Source organism: Motacilla alba, chromosome 2 (genome assembly GCF_015832195.1).
Source record: "Motacilla alba alba isolate MOTALB_02 chromosome 2, Motacilla_alba_V1.0_pri, whole genome shotgun sequence".
Classification (NCBI taxonomy): Eukaryota; Metazoa; Chordata; class Aves; order Passeriformes; family Motacillidae; genus Motacilla; species Motacilla alba.
In genome coordinates, this window is record NC_052017.1 from 79,851,373 (window position 1) to 79,864,145 (window position 12,773).

Sequence of the window (12,773 nt, forward strand, 5' to 3'; positions counted from 1 at the left end):
AAGTCATTTGTTACTGTTACAAAATGAAAAAAAATGCATAAAATACTGTTGTAACTGATTGTTTTACTTTCTTTGGAATAGTTTGATTGATTGCATACTATTTAAACACTGTATCACAGTTGTTCAGTAATCAGCTAGTGGTGTAGTCTTGATCTCTCTGAAACATATGGGCATTTCCTTTGGGTTCTCTGAGAGGCATCTAGACACTAAATACAAACACAGAATATGAAAATTTAGCAAGAAATTTCTAAATCAGAGCATCCTTTAATGCATAATTGTGTGAATAGGTTTAATTTGGTTTTGTTTGCAGCTTGAATGGTGCTCTTTGGTCTATGATCTTGGAATTCAGTGCAGATTGTATCTAAAATGTTATTCAGACATCAGTATAGAGCTTGTTCTGTACCTGTAGCTGACAGGTACTTCTTTCTTGTTTGCTCCCTGTGGTTAATGGGATCAGCACAGCTTTTGGCACAAGTTAAACAGAAGGAAGGCAGCTCTGAGGGATCTGACAAACACACAGCAGTCAATTAAAATTGAATGAGTGAAGCTGTTACCAGCCCCAGCTGCTTCCCCTGGCCCTCTCTGAGACACTGCTAATCAGGGACATGTGGTGTGCCCATAAATCTGTGCCTGTACTGGCACCTTTTAGCCTAGAATGTAAAGGTAAACTGAGATCAAGGTCTGCTACTGCTTGTTTGTCAGAACTGTGCAGTGATGCTGCCTTGCCAGTCTTCATCTTCCTCACCCTCAGCACAACCCACTCCATAGATCTATCCCACTGTAGAATCTTCCCTTGGAGGCTTTTTCATGCTCAGGAAATTCCTTTGTGAATAAGCATGTACTCTGCTGGTGTTGGCAGAACTGCACTGGTTGCAAACATCACCTCAAACATCTTAGATATAATATAAAAGAAATATTTGCATTAATGTAAAGTGAGGAATGTTTGTGCACTGGAGAAAAGAACTCTGGTACAGCTATCACTGAAAATGTTAACTGCGTACTTTCTCTGTACTCGACTCTCATCCTTATTCAGAAATTAGTTTTTCAGTAAAAGAACTGATAAATCTCTGAGAAAGGCAGTTCAGTTATTAGAGCAATTTACTGATTGCACAGTCTCTGCTGGCTCCTGTTAGCCATAGATAGAGATCCCTCAAGTAACTGTCCCATTTCAGGGAGGCAGATGGTTTAATTTCTGATGCTAACCATTTAGGAAAAAAGGGGTCTGATTATTGTTGATCTCACCCATCCCAGCAGCCTTTGGACATCAGCCTTTGTAGGCTTAAGGCTAATGAGGTGGAAGGGTGAAGGTAGGTAAATACAACAGTAGAGCACTAGGCAGCGTTCTGAGCATATTATGAGTTTAATTAACACCTAAATAATAGAAACTGATACCAAAATTCTCTTTTTTACAAAGTATTTGTGTTATAGTTGTGTGTAGTGGCCAGTTCTCCTCTGTGTAGAATGACCACATTTAATACTGAATTCCTTCTTCAAGATAGCAGCATTCCAGTCCTGCTGCACATGGTTGCAGGAAATCTTGCCAGCTCTGACACAAGGAAAAAAGCACCAGGATACAGCATATTTTCCTTACAGTCTCTTATTGAGATTACAGAGCAAAAAAATTCCAAAAACTTCTTTTGAAGCAGAGAAAACCGCTCTTTGGCAGTTGAAATACCTAGCTTTAATATAGCAAAGGACTTGGGCTAAAGATAAGAAACTGTCTTGGTGGACTTTCAAATCCTAGAGAAAGGAAGTATAAGTACATGTAAGTAAAGAATAGCTGCTGCTATTTTGTGTGCCTGACAGCCACTGAGGAAAAGGCAAATGGAATTCACTAAATAATTTTTAAGTGTTACTCTTTAATGTACACTTGATCATGCATGCACAGGAAGAATAATACTCTACAACAGTTTAGTTTGTTTACCTGGTTGTATTGAATTTGAAATGTAATGCAGTTGTTAAAGTTTTAACTCTGAAGTTACCTGACAGGGGAAAAAAGTTCTCTTACCTTTGTCACTATTGAGCATTGAATTCTCACACTGTAATTAATGGCTATTTCATCCAGAGTTTCTGGAAATAACTGTTCTGAAATACTTCTTTTTTATTATTCTTTTAAACATGTTTATACTGTATCACCTATCCAAAAAGATGATTAATGATCTTTCCTGTAAACCTGACCATTGTTTCAGTCTTGTTTTCTTTTTGTAGTGGCAGGCTTGTCCTACTATCATAAATTAGTGGGATATGTATCAAATTTCTCCTCATGTACTTGGTAGGACAAAGGCCTATCTTACATTCCTTTTGTGGAAGAGTGTCACTTAAAATTTAGACAGAAATAGAAAATAGCAGTTGTGACTATATGCATTTCTGAGATTCCTAGTATCTTTTATGGTATTACCATTATGTTTTTAATCTTCTAAAATATTTCCGTTTCTGTGGCTGAATTGTGGAACACTGCTCCTTGCTTCTTCTGAACCCTCCCCTCAAGAGGGGAAAAAAGATGCTCAGTCAAAAATGTTTGATGCATGGCTAGGGAAACTAGAACTGTTGTTCCCTTCTTGACTATGCTCTTTATGGTAGGTGTTATTTCTAGAGCACATTGATCACAGGTGTGCTTATGAATTTGGTGATGTCACTGGAAATGTGCTTTTATTGCTCCATCAGCATAAATGTCCCACTCAGTCTTAAGTAGCAATGAGGTCTGCAAATCCCCTTCTCTGTCCTAAAGTACTTCAAACAAAGTTGGTAACTGTTTATGTGGAGATGTCCCAGGCTGGACGCTAAGGTTATCAGAAGTAATTTTCTCTCTCACAGAATAACCCCAGCTTCTGGAGTGAATTCGGTTTTGTATTTCTGGAAGAATTTCTATTTTTCCTTCGTTGGCTCTGATCACAGCAGAACAGCGATAGGTAAATGCAATGAACACTGGCCATTGATAAAGACAGTAGTGTTACTTCTTACAGGTGCTGCCACTTCTATGCTGCTCAAAACCATTCAGTGCAAGTCCTTATTTCAAAGTACAGTTGTAACTGCTGCTCTAATCTGAAAGTTTTTCACAAATGCTACTCCTGAGTCTCCTTGAGTCTTGCTGAGTGCAAGGCAGGTGCTATACATGTTCTCAGTAGTGCTTCTCATTCTGTGTCTTTATTCCCCGTGCAGGGTGCTTAGGTGGTGCAGCAGACATTAGAATGGAGTTGAAGAAACTGGATTGTTTTTGCTATTGTATGATAGTTAGATTTTTCATCTTCCTTTGAGTAGTGACCAATCATCACTGAAGGTCTCACATAAGTAGAGGGAACACAGGGAGGCAGAAGTCATAATATAAAGATTATAAAAATTGCCAGGCAGCCCATTACAGTTAGGCATAATAACTCCAAAACTGAGAATCTCAGAATACTTCAGTAAATTCTTATATAAATTATTCTTTCACTGGTAACAATGAAGACTGTAACTTAAAGGCAAAAGGGAAGGAGGGAAGAAGTTTTGATCAGAGATTTGAAAGCAAATGAAAAGCCTATCAGGCAGAAGAGCACAAGAAGACCCTTTCAGATGGCATTTTTCTCCTCAGGAGAGGCTCTTACACCAACAATGGTGAGATTGTGAGCAGGGCCAAAGTAGCTGCTCCTGGATGCCAAGAAGGAACAGACAGGGGATATAGGAAAGGAGAAGCATTTTAAAATACTCTGCAGAGAAAATTTCTTTAAAAGACCACATTCTATTAAACACAGGGTTCATTCTTCCACAGCATTCTTTTCTTCCTATAATGACATTTTCCTCCTTTGCATGAGGTCACCATATAAAAGGATTGAATTGTTGGCAGTTTCACACGCCAACACCATTTTGCCCTCATGGAAAATGGCAGCCTGCCATCAGCTGCAGAGGTGTAACAGTTCACTCAGGGGTTTTGGCACCAATGATTCCCTTCCTCAATCTAGGAAATTAATTTTTGCCAGCAAAGTCACAACACTTGAGATTCTCGTCTCAGGAAAATAATTCAAAGATGCCAAATAAAAGAATGGCAACTACTGAACTGTCCTGCCTGAAGCCTTCCCTTTCGTCCTTAATAAATACTGCTGAAGTGGACAGTGTCCTCTTTATCTTGGAGAGCATTTCCATAAAATCCCTTCAGAAGAAGAGTATCAGTCCAGACACTGTCACATGGAGTTGTAAAAACTGAGTGACTGCACGCTGAAAGCATCTTTTTTCCCAACTCGTTGAAGCCCATCATTCACAGTCATTTTGTCATTGAACTAAAGGTATTTCTACATCTTCTTCTGTGAGTTCTTTAGATGGTGCCCAGCACCCTTTCAACATAGTACCCTGCTTGTTCACATGTCAGGCAGTGGACATAAACTCCATTAGCCCCTCGTTTATCTTCTATGTAATACAAATAGTTGCAGTGTTGTAGTAACTTCAATGTCATCCATTGCACTGCTGGATTCCTGATGATCAAGGATACTCACCTACCTGATTCAAGCATGATTTTCTCCTAGGGAATACTTGCACTTAGTATGGGGTGATGGAGAAACACTCCTTAATGTTGATTTTAGACATGCTGACTGACAGAAATCTTCATAGTATTTGAAGGATCCAGAAGGGTGATTAGAAGTGCTCACATCATCCTCAGAGGGTATCTTGATTTGAATTCTACAGTGTTCTGCAAGATTCCCCTCTGTTTCCATAAGGATAGTCAAAGAAAACAATTATCTACCGTGCTTCAGGCTTGGGGAAGAGAGTTACTGGAAAAGCTGGAATGCTGCCCAGCAGGAAAGGATCTCCACCTGGTGCTGATTGACAGCCAGCTGAACATGAGCCAGCGTGTGCCCAGGTGGCCAAGAAGGCCAATGGCATCCTGGCCTGGACCAGCAATAATGTGGCCAGCAGGAGTAGTGCAGTGACTGTCCCCTGTACTCAGCACTGGTGAGGCTGCACCTTGAGTGCCAAGTCCAATTCTGGGCCCCTGACTACAAGGAGGACATCAAAGTGCCATAGCATGTCTAGAGAAGGGCAGCAGGTGAAGGGGCTGGTCGTGTAGATGTGGCACTTAAGGGACATAGTTTGGTGGTGGACTTGGGCTAATGGTTGGACTCTGTGATCTTAAAGGTCTTTTTTAACCCAAATGACTTGATGTTCTTTTTTTCCCCCTACGTGTTTGATTAAGAATTAATTATAGTTCTGGATTCACTTTCCCATACATAGCCTTGCTCTTCTCCTTTTACTTCTAAAATGTCTTCGGTTAGAGGCTGGAATGTAGCTTGTACACTGGTGATCCTGTCAGTTTTCCTTTAAAGACATTGAGAACTCCTTTAATCTCTGCATACAAGAAGATATAGGCATAGTATTTCATCTAAATGAAAGAAGTGTCTCACAGGTGATACTGAAAGGTAATGTAGTAATTGCAGAGAGACTCTACACCATTTGTTGAGAGTGCATTGTCATGCAGACACCTGTATATCTTTGGAGAAATTTTACTTCCCTGTTTGGTCATACACATTTTGTTAATACTTCGATAACCGTAATTTTCATATGTTAAAATAACTCTATGGATAAAACCTCACAATTTGAGAAATTACTTCTCTCAATGGCTTCACAAGGAACTTCCTATTGTAGTGATGATTTTTTTTTCTATATTAAAAGGTGCTTGCCTGTACCTGATGACTAAAATGAGCACTAAGATGTTCATGCTTTTACTTACCTGTGTTTGGATTACTGCAGTACAGTTTGGGTCTATGCCCCCATTCCCCTGGGCAGCTGTATTCATCTCTGCAGATATCAAGCAATCCATTTTCAATACTCTTTCTGTGTAGTTTTTACTGGTAGAAATTACTTAAATGAAGTAAAGCAGCATCCAGTGGCATACCCAGAAACAGTATTTGAATTTATTTTCTAAAGCCTCATTGATGATTTTACAAGACTTACCTTTCAGGTTCTTACTGATCTCTGGTTTGTTTTCTAAGAAGTCAATCAACAGATGGTATATAGTTTTGCAGTAAAGGTTGAAAGATTTTATTGATGGGTTATTTACTGTCAAATATTCAAAGACAAAATGCTGCTTGTTTGGGGTTCTTTATACTTTACTCTCAAAGCATTTTTGGAAATGATCCTTTGATTTGTCTATTGTAAATTGTCTTAGTTGGCATTGTTGAAATAGTTTCTGCAACAAGGCTTTCCATCTTGTTATTCAAGGGTATGATTTTACACTGAGAGAAAGTTAGGTGTAACTTCCACTCAGAACCATCAACACCACCAGGGAGTCTCACTCTTCACAGTAAGACAAGGAAAGACAAGGCATACAAATAGATATATGATTACTTCTTGTCCCACTTTGTCCAAGGTTTTTGTTCTTTAGAATGAGGAATGCCATTTTTCATTCTACCTCAAAATTTATTTATATTTTAATGTTCATTTTCCATAGAGCCTTTTAACTACCTAAAGACTGCATTTCAGCCAAGAGAGGCTGCACTGTTACAGTATTTCTGGTATACTGCAAATACCTTACATGAGAAGTAACTTTTGAGTGTAAAATAACTGACCTGTAATTACTAAATGACATTTGATCAACTGGGGAGTTGATAATTACAAAACCAAACTGTGACAGGAATGATTAATTAGATCAATTTGCGTATCCATTGCTGTAGCTTTCTCTAGCATACCTGTGGCTCAAATACACTCCTCTTATGCTGTGACGTGGAAAACATCCCTCCACATATTTATGTTTCATTATCATCAGGCAGAGAGGAGAAAGGGGTGAATATTTGATAGTGTCACAAATAATGAGTTAAGTAAAAGCTGTACACATGAATGTACTTGAAATAAAAAGGGTTTATAGTGAAAGCATCTGACTGAGTTTCAAACGCGTGGCCCATTTTTAGCCCTGCATGACGATGGGCACTCTTGTAAATGGGGATGTTAAATTTGTTGTTATTATTATTATTATTATTATTATTATTATTATTATTATTATTATTATTATTATTATTATTTCCTTTTATTTTCCTTAAGGGTTCTAAGTTGGCAACAACCTGTCAATATAAACTCCTACATGGCTTCAGGATGAAAACATTTGGTGGGCTGTTCCTCTGTCGTGGTTTGACCCCAACCAGCAGCTAAACCCCACGCAGCCACTCGCTCACTTCCCCACAGTGGGATGGAGGAATGAAAAAAATGAAAAGGAAAAAACTCAAGAGATGCGATAAAGACAGTTTAATAAGGAGAGAAAAAGCCACACACACTAGGAAAGCAAACCAAGGAATTAATTTGTCAGAGCAAAACAAGGAATTTCCTATTCCATCACTTTGCATGAGCAGGCAGATTGCCTGGCATCGTGCATCTTGTGATATTCTTGCAGTCCCACTAATTTGAAGTGAGATAGAGGGGCTGAAGATATCTTTTCCCCTGTCCCATTGGAAGATATCTAAAACACCTGGGATAGCTGAAAGATGAGTCCACTTTTTGTTTGAAGTAGAAATTATGTCCTTTTATTCTCACATGATCAAAATCCCATCACTTGGATATATGCTGACTATGGCTTGTCCCACCTTCTTTCCACAGAAAGTTTTTATAAAATTTAGTAGTAGACTAGCCCATCTACTTGGTTTTGATTTTCTTTTTTTTTTTGATCCCATGTTCTGCACTCTGTAACCACTCGTGATCACTCTGCTCCCTTCAGTTTTATTCATTCCAGCAGTCAGTAGCTTGAATTCTCTTTATGTGTTAAGACAGGCAGATATAAATGGTTTGTTTCTCCTGAGCAAAGCAGTGATATCTGTGCTTCAAGCTCTTCTCTATTGACAGGTGTACAAGAGAGTTTATATGACAGCATTTCAGTAACTACAGTGCCAGTTTGAAGTGTCTCATATGTCTGCTCTGGCTGTCCCTTCATGCCATCTCCATGATACCCTCTCTCCTCTTTCAGTTTTGCATATAGTGCAAGCCTGTGGCTGAAAATTTTTTCTCTTTAATATTAACTAGAACAGGTAAGGCAGAAATGGCTACGTGGGTCTTGACACAATAGTCTGTGTTAACACTGTTAAGGCCATCTAAATATGAGTGCTGTTAATTGCAATGCTAATAAAAATCCAGTTTTATTCACTTCACATAAAGTATTGTAATTATGTTTCTCGGTCCAGAGACCAACACTGAGTTACTAAATAATAATTATGAAAGTATATCACTCTATTTTTTTCTTGCTAATGTATTGTCTTAATTTTGCTGGTAACTTCCAGAAAAATGATAAAGTAGTAAGCCTTTTCACTTTCTCACAGGAAAAAAGCATATAAGTGTACCTTCTATCTGGCATTTAAATCTTACACTGACGGTCTTGCTTTCAAAAGCAATTTTGAATGCATTTCTGTGTTTCTTTTTCCCATCTTACTTATACAGTACCATTTTAGTATAGTTCTCTTTTCTGATGAGAGATGATATTTCTCTTTTCATCTCTGTTTTCTGAACAGTCTTTACACTGATTGAGACTGAGTATTAATGACTTTCACTGAGTGCTGTGCTGTGTCCCCATAATATGTGCTTTCTGTAGCACTAAAGTGGCATTTTACACTCTGGGATCCCTCTGGGATCATTAAACCAAGGTTATTCTTGATTTCATCATCAAGATACTGTGCCTGAATTATAATAATGATTTACTGTGTACCTGGCATATATTTCACTTGATTTAAGATTAGGAAAATGCTCCATTTGTTCAATAAATGAATTAATGACAAGCCCCACAGGAATAACATTTCTTATAAGGGGGAAGGGCAGGTTTAGGATGCTAAGTTGGGTGGTTAACTGAAGATTGCGCAACAAAGTAGTGGCAGATTGCTGGGGCCAGTTCTTGTCTTGTAATCCTCTGCTCTGCTAAGGATCTTGATGAATGCCTTGGGTTTATGGCCTTCACATTTCAAAATTATTTCTGTTGGAAAAAAAGCTTGAGTCATGTAAAGTGATATGATTTTAAAAAGAAGTAACTAAGAGTGTATTATTTCATAAATGTAATGGAACATCTAGCTGTGGTTGGGGTTTTTTTGAGTTAATGCTGGGTAAGCAAAAATTAGACATTTTTCTTGCCTTCCTGTTTTCAGTTGTTTTGTAACATCTCGTCTTGAAAAGAGATTGAATCAAGCAAATTTACAAGGTGACTTAGAACATTATTTTACAAAATTGTGGGCTTAATATTGAGAGCGTATGTTGGTGTTTTCATCTCAACACTGCTTTATACTGCTTTTGTGTTTCTCCCCTTCCACTGACCAGTTATTCCCTCTCCAGGGAATAACCAAAAGGACAGTATTTTTCCCACGCTTCCAAGAAGTTTCTCTCTAAGGTTTTTCTATGATAGTAATAGCGAGCAACAATTACTTAGAGTGAAAGTGAGCCAAAATTTTATGTATATTGAAGTGGTAATATTAGTTAACAAATGTCCGTGTTTTATTTGGATAATTGCAACTTTGATCTTTGGACTCACCTGTTTATTCACTACAGTGGAAGCTGGTAGAAGCTGTTCACAAACATCTTTGGGATGCAGAATTTGATCTCTGTTCTGCTGCTGTTTAGGCTCCTGGTTTTGGTCTTCTTGCAGGCTGAAGGGAGTGAGTCTACATGAGAACCTGTCTAGACTCCCTGTTTATTTGGGTTTATCATTCACTCCTACGTGTCTGCCTCACTGGAGATGGGAATACTGGCTAAAGTTTCTATCTTTTTCATGTCTGGGCAGCCAGAATAAGCACCTAGAAAAGAATTTCAGGCAATGAATTTGATAAGCAAAAAAATTCAGATGTGAAAATGCGTTTCATGCAGTTAGAAGAGGAAAAAAAAGCAGTATTGTGTGTGCAAGATGAATGCCTTTGTGCTACATTCTGTCGTATGCAGCAGACACAGAAAGAAGGTTTCACTGTACTGTTCATCTCTCCACTGGTCTGAGGAAAGCATGTCATAGTTGTATCAAAATATTTGCAAAAGCTTTATATTTTTATTTGAAAATATTCGGTGGTAGGGAAAGAAGGGGAATTCACTGAAAGACAGTGTCATTTGACATAGGTAGTATGACATTTTGAATGGGTAATAAATATATTTGCAGCTTTTTCGAGCAGTATAGTGCACTACTGTGTATGCCATGGATTTCTTTCTGTTCATAACTCTCCTGCCAATTGCTTCTCTGATTTATTAGACTGATGTGTGAATGCAGAGGATCACTTTCCTATTGTAGAGCATATTTTTTATTACTGTTCTCATCATCCAGCAAGCCATGGTAAGACTTTGCACACTATATATAGAAATAAAAATAACCTAGATTGATATCAATATCTGTAATTTGGTGCTTTCTCAACATATCTCTACTAAAAAGGTTGGCAGCAAAATGATTTCAATAAAGAAAATCATAGTCCTGATAAAAAGGACCTGCCAAATGAAACTTTTAAGGTAAAGACTGTCAGCTGATCTTCAAAATGTGTTTAAAAATACAAAGAGATGGCTGTTACTAAGCTACTGAGAATGGTGGCAGCAGAAGGCACAGGTTTTTAGAGACATAGGAACACCTAAGGCTCTAAACCAGAAATGCCCACCTTGAAACCAGTACATATATATATATATATATGTGTATATGTATATATATACACATATATATATATATGTATTTATACACACATTCTCTCATTTATTATAGAATACATAATTTTATATATGTGTATATATATAAAGTTTTGCATATTGATCTGTGGGTAATACGAAGTGTATTAGCTGTGAGGCAGGTGTTTACTTGTGCTGACTTTTACTTCATTTATAAAACTCATGTAAATGGGGATATTGAGGAAGGATTCTGCAGTGCAGCTTTCTGCTTCACTGAAACTCTTAAACTGCAGGTTCTAGCCTGCTTTTATGAACTTAGACAAAAATTTAAATTTTATGTGCCTGGGATTCTATTAGCAAAACTTCCTTCCAAGAAGGGGTGATGCTAGAATGCGTTCATTAGCTCTTGAGGGAGTAGCTTGCTCCCAAAATACTTCAGGACAGGAAATTCTCATGTGACTGAGAGATTCTTTGAAGGATAAATACATCATTTCTAAGAGGAGAGCACCTCACATTCAAATCACAGTATAGAATGTCCTGTGAGCAGAAGTCATCAGGTATGATGTTTGACATAATAAATTGTAAATGTGTTTTTAATCTGAGAAGAGGCCTTTTGTTTATTCTGTGAGGCAAACTGAGGTAACTACAGCAAGCATCAATAAAAAGGAGCTTCTTGAATTTCCAGTTAGAGCTGAAATGTCAGATAGAGTTGTCTTGTTGTTTGGGCTTAAATGACTGGAAAAAAATTTTTTTGGTCTTGTTTGTGTTCACATTGACTAAATCCCATTTATTATATCCTTAAGTGAATAGAGTGAACTACAGCTTCAGAAATTTTCATCTATCACTCAGGTGATGTCCTCTGTTGCTGTTAAGATATTTGAAGTGACATACTGCTATCTCTAAAAAACTTACTTTTGCTTTACATTTAAAAAAAAAAAAAAAAGAAGTTTCTTTATATTGTTAAACTTCACTAGATATCTGTTTATAGGAATACCAGGATGTTTTTAGTTGAAGTATATATGTCAGTTCTTTTCACCAATAATAAATGTAAACCTTCATTCTCAAATAGATACTTAATCATTTTTAAATACCGGAAAGTAAATGATCCAAACCGTTGGTGTTAATCATAGTTTTTCATTTAATGTCAGACAGTACTAAATCAGTTGATTGGTTGAGTAATGCCAATGTCTTTGCATCCTAAATTAATATTGCTATTGCACTGTCTGTGAAGTGCACGCTGCTGAACCTTCTTTGGCATTGTGTATTTTTTGAAAAACAAAGACCCTGAATCCATATCAAGTAGTTAAAATACCTACTGAGGGCTTTGGCATGTGTGTATTTTATCATATTTATGTGTGTTCCTCAGTTTATAATCTAGGTCAGTGCCAATCTGTTAATTTCAGGAGATATGGCTTTTAACAGTGGGACTGAAAATTGTTTTTCTGATGCCTTCTCAGTCAGACAAGCACTAAAGGTCAGCTCTGTGCTTGCAGTTAGAAGCGTTATTTGGAAGATCCCACTACCCCTTCGTGATTAGAGTAGGATACTTGTATTGTCCTTCAAATGTAATGTTTTTTGAAAGCATTAAAGTGCTTTACATAGGTAACTCATGCCTGCCCAGGGATTTTTTTTTTTTGTAAAATCTCAAATCACATGAAAACTTTGATTTATGATAGGTATAGCCTTCCTACCGAGCATGAAAAACAAAATGTGTCACAGAGCAGAATACATTAAGGCGTACTGACTGAGAAAGCAACACATTTATTCATACTTTCTCAGAGCAATTTTAGAACATGATTTTGAGTCTCCTCCTGTTCAGAAAATGGTTTTGACCCTCTGTCAACCCCAGACATAGATCCCAAGATCTAAAGAGGTCACTTAAGAGACACAGGGGAAAAAAAATCTGTACTTAGTAACAGAAATAAGATACCCACTCCCGAAAAAAAATCTCCTGAGTATTGATCCCATGCTTTTGCATCCTCACGTCACACAACCTTTCCACCAAACACTCACCTGGTTTCTATAGACACAGAAAAAAAGATCCCCGTCCTTCTCCACTCAGTGCAGTTTAACACAGAGGGAATGATTCTTGTTTCATTTTAAGCAGAACATTGTATATACACTGGTAGTTTAATTTATTTACATATGCCTTTATGTTACCTTTGTATCTGATCTAAAAAGTCCTAATGGGAAAGCCATTCTTAAATGGGATCTTC

At 37.5% G+C, this 12,773-nt stretch overlaps 1 protein-coding gene across 8 annotated transcripts in view; it reads left to right on the forward strand.

The window, feature by feature from the left end:
• CTNND2 (catenin delta 2) overlaps positions 1–12,773 on the forward strand; it is a 640,288-nt gene that overhangs the window by 475,306 nt on the left and 152,209 nt on the right. The window lies entirely within an intron of this gene.